Source organism: Pangasianodon hypophthalmus, chromosome 1 (assembly GCF_027358585.1).
Source record: "Pangasianodon hypophthalmus isolate fPanHyp1 chromosome 1, fPanHyp1.pri, whole genome shotgun sequence".
In the NCBI taxonomy this organism is placed as follows: Eukaryota; Metazoa; Chordata; class Actinopteri; order Siluriformes; family Pangasiidae; genus Pangasianodon; species Pangasianodon hypophthalmus.
Window position 1 is genome coordinate 8,121,528 of NC_069710.1, and position 12,675 is coordinate 8,134,202.

General features: G+C 44.9%; 1 protein-coding gene across 4 annotated transcripts in view; it reads left to right on the forward strand.

The window, feature by feature from the left end:
* spaca6 (sperm acrosome associated 6) overlaps positions 1-10,768 on the forward strand; it is a 55,507-nt gene extending 44,739 nt beyond the window's left edge. The window contains exons 9-13 of one of the 4 annotated variants that reach the window (XR_008301926.1): positions 311-9,164; positions 9,339-9,602; positions 9,752-9,829; positions 10,191-10,319; positions 10,411-10,768. The gene's annotated coding sequence lies outside the window, so the exon portion shown is untranslated. Of the gene's footprint in view, positions 1-310; positions 9,603-9,751; positions 9,830-10,190; positions 10,320-10,410 lie in introns of all 4 variants that reach the window. The other 3 variants (XR_008301925.1, XR_008301924.1, XR_008301931.1) reach the window with 3 other exon arrangements.
* Positions 10,769-12,675: the final 1,907 nt, after the last annotated feature.

A 12,675-nucleotide genomic window follows, 5' to 3' on the forward strand; every position in this document is an offset into this window, starting at 1 on the left:
AGATGTGGTGATTTTATGTTCCTGTGATGGCGGGCAGCCGGCGCACTTAAATCAGCAAGCGTTCCTCACTCTACTGCCACTATCGTACTGAATGGACAGCCCCACTTTAGCACCACCCTTGTTGTAGAGAGCACGGGAGCGCGTGGCTGCCAGGGGTGGGGTAATCAGTCATGGCTGGCAACCAATAAAGGCAGCAGCTCCTCCCTACTATCTTGGAGACGACGGGGGAGTATAAAAGGGGCCTGCGGCCAGGGTAAGACAGACACACTTATGCCCGTGACTAACCCTCTTCTCTGTTTATTTTTCCTAGACGATGAGGAGGACGATTCCTCAAGCTGTCGCCGGCACCCCAGACTGTCTGCCTGCTGCCTGCAGAGCCCCTTCGGTCCTACCACTGCCACACGGCCATTTCTGCACCGTGTCCTTTCCAGGGAGGACCACAACCCTGATATCCAGCACCAGACTCACTCTCCCACAGTGCCACCCACTTACACTTCCCCCATCTGTGAATGAAGAGCAATTGGTTCACCCCAATTCCCTCTCTCTTGTGGTTCATGCTCAGCCCTTCGCACATGCAAAGCACTATACTGGTGGAGAATGCGGGAGTGAGCATGGACCCCAGCCACAGCACCACAATGGATGTTCTCCAGCACCTGCTACAGACCAGCCTCCAGCAGCAGGCTATGACCCAGGAACTAGCCCAGGGGCTATGGCTCACCACCCAAGAGCTGCTGGCTCTCCAATAGGGCCACTCAGCCACTGCCATCCCTCTCCCCGACCCCTGCCAAGAGGCCTCACGCCTCCTCACCAAGATGACGGGGGACAATGATGTTGAAGCCTACCTCCACACCTTCGAGCATACGGTGTTCCGGGAAGGGAGGCCAGAGGAAGATTGGGCTTGCATCCTGATCCCTTTACCTCTCTGGGCCCAGCTGGCCTACCATTCCATGGACCCCCCTGAGGCCGCCAAATATGACCAGCTGAAGGGCGAGATCTTAACATGCTGCGGGCTCTCCTCGACCAGTGCAGCGGCAGAGTTTCATCACTGGGCCTAAAACCCCAAGAGCAATCCTAGAGGTCAAATGGACCATCTGCTCCGCATCACCAAGAGGTGGCTCCAGCCCAATCGGTGTACTGCTACGGAGGTCGTCGAGCGGGTGTTGATGGATCGCTTCCTAAGGGCTGTGCCACCCAAAGAAAGGAAAGTCTTGGGCATGCGGGGATCTCAAAACCCCGAGAGATGCTAGAGGCTTTAGCCACCTTGCCCTAGCCACCCTGGAACTTGGCAGGGGTGAGTGGTGTGAGTTCATCAGGCCACTGCCTACCTGGCACCTAGCCCCACCATGCTGCGGGGAGAGGAGGCTGACTAACCGCCCCACAAGACAAGCCCATGCCTACTGAACTGGACACCACCACCACCAAAGTGGAAAACCCCTGGCTAGACAACTGCGCTGTCCATAAGGTGCCCCTGCCCTGCTCACCAATGGTTCAGTTTTGAGTCGGTCGGTCTCTGCTCTTATGGACTTGGGAAGTACTGTAACCGTCGTCTGCCCTTCTCTCCTCACCAACCCACCAGCGGAGAAGGGTGTACATATACATGGCGATGTCCGGGAGGTTCTGGCCACCAGGGTCCTCATGCAAAGTCAGGCCGGGGAGTGGTCAATCCTGGTTGGCCAAAAGAAAGGAAAGTCTTGGGCTACCTGAGCTACCAGTGCCCCTTCTTCTCGGGCGAGACTGGCCTTCACACTTTGCCAGGGAGGGGGATTTTGGAAGAGAGCAAAAGGGCGATGATCGGCTAAAGCACTGCTGGAGCCAGGTGCAGATCATCGAGGGAGTCCAACAAGACCCAGACCAGTGCCTGCTGGCATCCTACTTCCTGGTCTGCATGGGCCTCCTCTACTACCACACGGAATGGAGAGGACAACCCTGTGACCTCCTGGTGGTCCCCCACTCCAGAACGCCGTCCCTCCTGCACCTGGCCCACTCCCACACTCTGGGTGGCCTCCTGGGGGCCTGAAACACCCTGGAAAAACTATGTGACCGCAGAGGACGGCCTACAACCGTCCAGCCCAGCCCCAGGAATTCCAGCCAGGAGACCAGGTCCTCCTCCTTCCCAGCACCTCCAGTAAGTTCCTGGCCCACTGGCAATGCCCGTACATGGTGCTCGAGAGGGTGGATCCCATGAACTACCACCTGCAGCAACCAGGTAAGAGAGCAGATACCCAGCTTTACCATGTTAACCTGCTGAAGAAATGGACTGACCCAGCACCTCTGGTGTCTGCTTTCATGGGTCTTCCCACAGATCCCCCAGAGGGTACCTTGGTCCACTGAGGAGACGAGCTTACCCCAGCCCAGAGCCAGGAGCTCTTGGAGGTGGTGAACCAGTTTTTGGATGTCTTCTCCTCCACCCCTGGCCTGACCCATCTGGTCCACCATGACATCAAGACCCCTCTGCCAGGTCCACCAGCAGCCCGTCGTCAGGCTATTGAGGAGGAGGTCAGCCGGATGCTCCATGACCGGGTCATCAAGGAGTCCACTAGCCCCTGGTCCAGCCTCATCGCCATGGTGCCCAAGCCTGACAGAAGCATCCAGCCGTGCAGTGACTTCTGGCGGCTCAACCAGGTGTGGGACTTCAACAGTTACCCCTTCCCTAGGGTGGATGACCTGGTGGAGTGAATGGGGAGGGCCCGATTCATCTCCACCATCGACCTCACAAAGGGATATTGGCAAGTGGCCCTCAGTCCAGAGGCCAAACCAAAGACAGTCTTCTCTACCTCCTGCAGGCACTGGCAGTACCGGGTCCTCCCCATTGGGTCTCCCCTCCCCAGCAACATTCCAGAGGTTAATGGACATTGTCCTGTGGCCCCACCACCAGTACACTGCGGCCTACCTAGATGATGTGGTGATACATTCCTCCACCTGGTCCGACCACCTGCACCATCTTAGGGAGGGCATGAGTGAGCTTCAGAAAGCTGGGCTAACCACCAACCCCTGAAAATGTCATCTGTGGCTCACGGAGGCACAATACCTTGGGTACCGCATCGGCAGAGGGCTCCTCATGCCACAAAAAATAAAAAAAAAAACACAACCGACCACCAAAAAATATGTGCGTGCTTTCTTGGGGTTGGCAGGGTATTACAGATGTTTTGTGCCCAACTTCTCCTCGATTGCCTCTCCCCTCTCAGACCTCACAAGGAAGTCGGAAGCTGACCCCTGCCGAAAAGAAGTATGCCACAGTGGAGAGAGAGAGGCCCTGACTATCAAGTGGGCCAGTAGAGGAGCTCCACTACTACCTGGCAGGTGTCCCTTTACTCTGGTCACAGACCACGCTCCCCTCCAATGGATAGCCAGTGCTAAGGACTCCAACACTCGGGTAACATGGCGCCACTTCAGCACCACCTGTGTTGTGGAGAACACAGGAGCGTGTGGCTGCCAGGGGCGGGGTAATCAGGCATGGCTGGCAGCTAATAAGGGCAGTGGCAGCTCCCTACCATCTTGGAGACGATGGTGGGAGTATAAAAACGGCCTGCAGCCAGGGAAGACAGACACACTTGGGCTTATGCCCGTGACTAACCCTCTTCTCTGTTTATTTTCCCTAGACGATGAGGAGGACAATTCCCCAAACTGTTGCTGGCTTCCTGCTGCCTGCAGAGCCCCTTTGGTCCCGCTGCCACAGCCGTTCCTGCACCTCACCCTGTCCAGGGAGGACCACAACCCCGAAATCCAGCACCAGACTCACTCTCCCACCCTGCCACCCACTTACCGTTTCCACACCTGAGAATAAAGAGCACTTGGTTCACCCCAATTCTCTCTCTCTTGTGGTTCATGCTCAGCCCTTCGCAAATGCAAAGCACTACTGTTTTCTATGACTCTCATAATGTTGGGGCTTCCAATGTAGTAAGGTTGGTCACTATTATACAGAAGAAGCTCTGTGAGCTGTCTAATGATGCCAAGTAAGACCAAATGCATGTAGTCTGGAACAAAGCCACAAATAATATCAAAACATGTTTATAAGGGGAGAGGGACCCTTTACTCCTCTCATACTACTGTTGTTAGCTAATGCAAGTTCCATATCAGGCAACATTACTTTGGCATCTCTGGCTGCATATTCAGTTGTTGTTGCTGTATACTTCACCTGGCGGTCTACTAGGGTACCAGGATGCAGGCAGAATCCACAAAGTACCCATTAAATTGTGTGGTGTATGGCTGGTCTGGCTTTTGAATCCACACAACGACAACAACACAAGTTTACTAGTTATGCATTCTTCTATTCTCCAAGTCACACCTTTGTACACTAGATCTTTGGCCTGATCAACAAAAAGGTTTGAGAAAAATATGCATAACTGGTTCCTGGGCCCCAAACCAGAGGGCTGCCAACATTCAATTCAATTCAATTCAATTTTATTTGTATAGCACTTTTAACAATGAACATTGTTACAAAGCAGCTTTATAGAAATAAAGGGATTCACAAAAAAATATATATTGTAAATATGTGAATTTATCCCTAATGGACAAGCCAGAGGAAAAACTCCCTAAGACAATATGAGGAAGAAACAGAAGACAGGCTCAAAAGGAAGCCCATCCTCATCTGGGTGCAACAGATAGTGCAATTATATATAAATCCCTTCTATTTTTGTGTACTAAATGGACAAATAGCGCAGTTGTGCAACCAGTAAATTCATCATAGTTTTCACAAGATGTCTGGTTGGTTAAAATCTATCCACTGTCCACTGATGGAGTCCTGAGTACGATGGTGCTCAGGGCAACTGCAGCCCCAAAGCCACTACAGCAATCGCAGTCCCAAGCCATTACAGTACAGCTCCCCATATGTGATCCCCAAGCCATCTCCACAGCCCCCAGGTGGCACCATCCCCAGCAATCCAAACAGTTCTTCAGGCCATCCATATGGGGCCACCCCCAGCAGCAGCGAGCGAACTCAACCGATGAGAACTCCAACCAGAAGGAGGGCATCAGTATGGGTCAGGCAGGTCTGGGGAGCAGAAGGGGCCAGGATCACTGGCATCTCAGAAGTAGCATATGTAGCTCGACAGAGAGTGAGGGAGAGGGAGATGGAGAGAGAGGGAGAGATTGTCAGGTAAGCTTTTGTCCTCTAATGGTTAAGGACAATGTACTTTGCATGCATAGTGCAAGCAGGGACTCCGGCAAGACTAGCTGTGACAGTATTACTAAAAGGGAGAGCCAGAAGCTAACACAGACATGAGGGCACCCTGGGACATAAGGCAGCCAGCCACTCCACCGTCGACAGACCTGAGTGAACGTGTGAGAGTGGGGGGGCGACAGCATCCAAACATCCCACTTCACCACAACACTATGCCTGTGAACCCTCCAGACCTGCCCTGGTACCTAAGAAAAAACTATTCACAAAAGGCTTGACTAAACAAATATGTTTTCAGCCTAGACTTAAACACTGAGACTGTGTCTGAGCCCCGAACACTAAGCAGAAGGCTGTTCCATAACTGTGGGGCTTTGTAAGATAAAGCTCTACCCCCAGATGTAGCCCGCACTATTCAAGGTACCAACATTAGCCTGCACCTTTTGCTCTATGTAGGTATGGTGGATCATAAAAGACCAAAAGTTTGCTCAGGTACTGAGGCGCGAGACCATTTAGTGCTTTGTAGGTCAATAGTAGTATTTTATAATCGATACGAAATTTGATTGGGAGCCAATGCAGTAACAAAAGCATGAACTAATTTTTCTGCATCGTGTAGTGATATTTCTTATTTTAGCAATATTTCTGAGATGAAAGAAAGCAATCCTAGTGATATTATCTACATGAGCTTCAAAAGAAAGACTAGAATCGATAATCACACCAAGGTCTTTTACTGCTGCACATGATGAAACATAAATGCCATCCAGAGTTATTATGTAATCAGAAAGCTTACTTCTAACTGCATGTGGTCCTAGTACAAGTACTTCTGTCTTGTCAGAATTAAGTAAGAGAAAGTTAATAAGCATCCAGTTTCTAATGCCTTTTACACATTCCGCAACTTTATGTCATCTGGCTTTGCTGAAACATACAACTGTGTGTCATCAGCGTAACATTGGAAGCTAATACCATGTTTACGAATAATTTTGCCCAGAGGTAGCATATATAAAGAAAAGAGCAGTGGGCCTAAAACAGAGCCTTGCGGGACATCAAACTTTACCTTAGTATGCGAAGAGAAGTCACCATTTATGTTTACAAACTGATAATGATCAGTCAAATAAGACCTGAGCCAGGAAAGGGCCATTCCCTTAATGCCTACTACATTTTCTAGTCTATCGAGGATAATAGCATGATCAATGGTATCAAAAGCTACACTAAGGTCCAGCAGCACAAGCAAGGAGACACAACCCTGATCAGAGGCCAGTAGTAAGTCATTTACCACTTTAACCAGTACTGTCTCTGTGCTATGATGAAGCCTAAATCCTGACTGATACATTTCCTGAATGTTATTCCTATGTAAATATGAGCATAGCTGCTGTGCTACAACATTTTCTAGGATCATGGAGATAAAGGGGAGGTTTGATATTGGTCTATAGTTAGACAGCTGACAGGGGTCAAGGTCAGGTTTTTTAATCAAGGGCTTGATAACTGCTAATTTAAAAGATTTAGGTACATAGCCAATGCTAAGGGAAGAATTGATTATCTTTAAAAGAGGTTTGATTGTTTCAGGAATTATCTGTTTGAAGAAACATGTTGGTAAGGGATCTAGTCTACAAGTTGATGATTCTGATGGTGAAATTATTGAGATTAGTTCAGTCTCTCAAAGGGGAGTAAAATATTCTAATCGTTGATCTGATATTATTATATTATCATATACAGGGTTAGTTATAAAACTGTCCGGTTTTAAATTAATAGACTGAATTTTTTTGCCTGATTACCATTGAAAAAATTCATGAAGTCATCACTGCTATATAATAATTGTGTGCGTGTTTCTATTGTGGTCTTTATCCTAGTTAATTTTGCTACAGTATTAAATAAGAATCTAGGATTATTTCTGTTATCTTTAATTAGGGTGGAGAGATACATTGATCTAGCAGCACTTAAAGCTTTCCTATAGCTCAAAAGTCTCTCCTTCCACGCTATCTGAAATACTACCGAATTAGTTTGACGCCATCTACGTTCTAGTTTTCAAGTGGTCTGTTTTAAAGTTTGTGTGTGATCATCATACCAGGGTGCTAGCTTTTTCTCCCTAATTATTTTTTTTTAAAGTGGAGTTACCTTATCTAGCGAGTTGCAGAACGTTGATTCTAAGCAGTCAGTTGCCTGGTCAAGTTCTTCGGGATCAGACGGTGATCCAATCATGGTTGATAAATCTGGCAGATTACTGATAAAACTGTGCAGTTGTTGACGTGAAAGTACGTTTGACACGGTGACATGGCAAGGTGCATATATTATGATTAAGATACATTTTAAATGAGATGAGGTAATGATCTGAGATAGCTTCAGACTGTGGAAATGAGTCTATATTTTCTATATTTAATCCGAATGCTAGTATTAAAACATCACAATCTGGAATTGAATTTTGAGCGGGAGCTCATTCAAGTGGAGTTGTATAGGCCAAATTGAAAATTTCGAAGAATTGTACAGGGGTGATCCATCTGAATTAAAATTAAATGAGAAATTGTTTGGGTCTGACAGAACTTCACCTGCTTTTGACAACTGTGCACACATGTCACAATCATATATGTCAGAGATGACGTGTTCAATTGACTTTGACCTTTCATATCTGTAGGGTTTATCATTTGAAATGTGAGGATTTTGTAGTAGTGCCTGGATTTGAGGTGCAATTGGTACATTGATGAAAAAACTAGCGCTGTTCAGGGTACTGATTTCTATGGGATCACTACACTGGAGCCACTTTGTAATAATTTTGTCTATAACATTTTGTTGAGTACCAATGTATGTTTTACAGGATTTACAATAAAAGTGAAATTCAAGAGTATTTATAAGTTTTAACAAATTGTGTAGTTGAGTCCCTGAATGTTATGAAAAAAAGAACTAACCCCCTTTCATCAAACTGCATTTTGACAGTTCTATCGTCCCTCCCCTTTTTATCCAATCAGAGCGCACTGTGGCGGAAACTCTCGCCCCCCTTTCGACTGATGAGATTCTTCTTTTTTTCCAGATGTCCCGCCCCGATCCCCCTCCCTAATTTTTGTGGGTCTGTTCACACGCATCTGTGTTCCGTGCGGGGGTCCGTTCACGCGCTTCAACACCCTTTCTCTCTCACCCCCCTCACCCCCGGTCTGGGGTCCGTGCAAGTTATCAGGCCAGCGCACGAGGTCGGATTTCAGGCGGCTAGTGTCATGCCGTTCTGCTCTTAAACTTTAGCTAATATTTAATACATCTTAGATAAATTTGGATTAAAGCTAGCAAAAATTCACCAATTGAAAGAGTTTAGCAAAAAAAAAAACACAGTGCTTAGCATCAGTTAGGTTAGTCTCGCTATTTATATTTAGCCACGTTTTACCAAGAAACATATGGGGAACATTTAATGCACAATGTACAAATTATTTATTTGTTACTGCTGTGTATAAGTGATTTATTTGAAGCTAGTCAAAGTTGATGGTCATAGTGATGAACTTTTTTTTCCCGTGTATTGTGCGATTTCGGATCTTTTATTAATACTTTATTTATTTATTTTTGTAACATAAACGGTATCCCTGTTATATGCAAAAAATAGATTTTAATTTGAGCATCACATTTTATTCTGTTTCCCAGCGCGATCCTCATATTCTGAAAATATATTTTATCCTCATACTCTCTTTTGTCAGCTGAAAATTATATTTTAATTCATGTACCAGGATTCATTCATTCTGATTCTCTGCGGCCGCAGAGCACGTGTTGACTGAGGGGTCGCGACAGTCTACCCCTCCACCCTCTAAAGAGACGATATGAGGCGTCAGGTGTATATGGTTGCTCGAGAACTTGTGACAGGTGTATCGGTGGGAAAAGAACTTTAGGGTATATAAGAAACGAGACATTCTAACATTTTCCATGAAGAAATTCGGGGATCAACATGATGGCTCATGGCAAGAAAACTTGTTGAAATTATAAGGTATTTCTTTTCTCTTAAAAACATTGTTTAAATAAACACTTTATGTATTCTCAGCTTTAAAAGTTCAAGCTGAAATTCACCAGGTGCCTGAGTATCAGGGTAAGCTTTTCTATTAATTTTTCTTTTATTTTAACCCTTCTGTACTTTTTTAAATATGTTTTTCTCTTTAATAATGTTACAGCGGTAGAACTAGAGGGTATTAGCCTCACTCTGATGGATCCAGGTACCGTATCTCTCTCTGTGTTTTTTTTGTTTTTGGCCTCTGTTATTTAGTTCTGGTGGAAAGCGACAGTCTCGCCGATGATTTGGATTTGATTCTAACTGGGGCTTTGGCAGCGATCTCACGAGATCGCCGTGTTCAGTCCTCTCCTCCGAGAAGTGGAGATGGCGTAATAGAAATATCAACAACTCCGAGGGCAGTGAGGCCGCAAGTCGCGAGCGTGACACCCATCTTAAAAATCTGTGACGCGCCCCAGCGAGCGAAGAGACGGAGATTAGTCAGTAAGAGTCCGTCGCTAGTGAAGAGGTTATTTACAGGTATGTCTTTTATTTCAATATTTAATATTCATACATATATATATATATATATATATATATATATATATATATATATATATATATATATATATATATATATATATATATATATATAAAGGATCATTAGACATTCTTCTAATCCTCTACAGATTCAGTCGAATCACCCACGTGTTCACCCGCGTGTTCAACCAGGGAAGTGGGTCGTGGATCTCAATGCGTGATTAACGGTGTGTTTTTAAAAAAAAAAAAATTATATATATATATATATATATATATATATATATATATATATATATATATATATAATATATAACAATTATAATATATATATTATATTAATTTATATATAATATATATAACAATTGTTTTAAAAAAGAAGGCTCGTATCAAAAAACTTATTCACACACACACACACACACACACACACACACACACACATATATATGAATGAATGTTCACACACACACACACACACACACACACACACACACACACACATATATATGTGTGTGTGTGTGTGTGTGTGTGTGTGTGTGTGTGTGTGTGAATACGTTTTTTGATACGAGCCTTCTTTTTTAAAACAATCAGAGACCGAAGCGGAGACCGAATCGGATAACGGCCCAGAACCGAATCAGGAAGCAGAGCGATGACGGAGAGAGCGCCAGAGTCCCACTAGGCCTCTGTTTAAGCGCAGGTTTCCTCAACAACGGTTTAACGGTATGTCCTCTATGTATATATTTATATTACATTTCTTCTTTATATACCTATACGTATAAGATTTTGATAGGGGTTTTTATTTTTTTTTCAGCCAACGTCTCTAACCAGGAAGGGAGACCTGAACGGGTCCGTCGGCTGAGAATAGCGCCACCTCTCCGCCAGCACCGTGACAGCGGAATCTTGCGGCTCGCCGAAATAACGAGCGATTTGATTCGCGACCTGATTCGCGACTACAGCGCCACGTTTTCTAACGCGTGTGAAAAAGGTTTTGTGTGAAAGGTTTGAATGCATGTCCGTGTCGAGGTATATTTTGATGTTGTGAATTCATGTTTTTGAATGTATGTTAGCGTCAGGGAAATATTTCTGACGTTGTGAATGCTGGGTTATAGATAGGGGAAAATTATATAATAAAAGTGTGCAAGAAAAATAAAAAAATCATTTAACCCTGAGGTGTGACGTTTTATTTAGACCCCTCGTTAAAAGTAAAAGCATACGAAATAAGCAAAAAACATAACACTATAAAACACTATAAATATATAAACACTATAAAACATATAAAATAAATACGTATATCATTTAAAATTTATATATATATATATATATATATATATATTTATATAGAAGTCGTAGCCCTTCTATGCTTAACCTTAATTCGGCAAGAACCCGCTCTAAAGTCTCATCAATTTTTTTTTTAAATTCTATATGTATTTTTTATTTTTTAAATAATATGTATTATATATATATATATAATACATATTATTTAAAAAATAAAAAATACATATAGAATTAAAAAAAAAAATTGATGAGACTTTAGAGCGGGTTCTTGCCGAATTAAGGTTAAGCATAGAAGGGCTACGGCTTATTCGCCCCTCCTTTTGCATAGACATGCGGCAGGACATATACGATAACGCCTCTGTGATTCTCTTGGTCGATGACGCAAGAGTCGTAGCTGGGAGGGGGGACTTGGTACAAGTAAGTGTAGAGGGCGAAAATGTAAGAGTTCACGCATCGGTAGTTGCTGACGGCACGGGTGAAAATATTCTACCCGTTTTTGAAGATATACTCGATCAGATAGTACAGTCGAACACGGGGGTTGCGCGAGCGAAAGAGTGGATCTGATTGTTCAGGTGGTGCGGAACCCTAGAGGCGGTGGAAAACGTAAGAGAAAACTTTAGACTGCGAAATCATACATAAAAAAAAGACGTCACCTGTACATTACAGGGGACCACGGAGATCAGCTCTGCTTCGCCATCAGTCTAGCTCACGTGTGTAATGGCAGTTTCACAGACGGGCAGTGCGAGAGACAAGCTAGAGAGTGGCAGCGAGCCGTCGGTCTGGACGAACAGACACCCGTCACTTTTAGCGACGTGCGAAAATTCGAAGACATTTTAGAACGTAAAATCGTAGTGTTTTACAGAACGTCTAGCACCCTCTTGCATTTCGAAACATATTTCCCCGACTGTTCCCAATCTTTGTTTTTGTTTTTACTGGATAACCATTATTACAGGATAAAAAACCTCAAGGGTTTTATAGGTAGGCGATTCGTCTGTAATTATTGCTACAAGGGTTTTAATTGCTCCTATGCGCATACCTGTCGGGGCTATTGTCACATATGTAACGATGGGGAGTGTCCCATGCAAGAGCACATACCGTAGAATGCTCGGACTGTCTCAGAAAGTGTCATTCCCCAGCGTGTTTCGCTCATCACAAAGAAGGTAAGAGTAACTTTGTAACGGGTAGGTCGGTCAGTCTCTGCGAGCTCATTAAAAAATGTGCTAGATGTGGCCGGTGTTACAACACAGGACCGAACTCCCGTGTAGGAAATGGTCATCGTTGCGCTAAGCTGAAATGTAGAATCTGTGGGGAGATGTTAACGAGGGAGCTGGAAACCGACCACAGGTGTTACATTCGCCCTCTCCCCGTGAGCGCCGACCGTCCCGATTTGATTTTTTATGACTTTGAAACGTTCGCCACAGAGAACGGCGTGCACGTACCTTTTCTGGTGTATGCGAAAACGTTGAAAGGTGAAAAGAAGTGGTTTTACGGTCATGGGTGCGTTAAACATTTTCTTATGTATTTCAGAAATGAGCGCTACAGACGTAACGTTTTTATCGCTCACAACGCCAAAGGGTTCGACAGCTATCTGGTTTTGAAAGGTATCCTGAAAAAGGGGTTATCGCCTCGACGTATTCTCATGACGGGGAGTAAAATCCTTAGTTTTGAAGACCCTCATTACCAGCTAAAATTCATAGACTCTCTGTCTTTCCTACCCATGCGTCTTAGCGATTTCCCAAAAGCCTTAGGTTTCGCCGATCAGACCAAGGGGTATTTTCCTCATAAATCCAGCTCGGCTGGG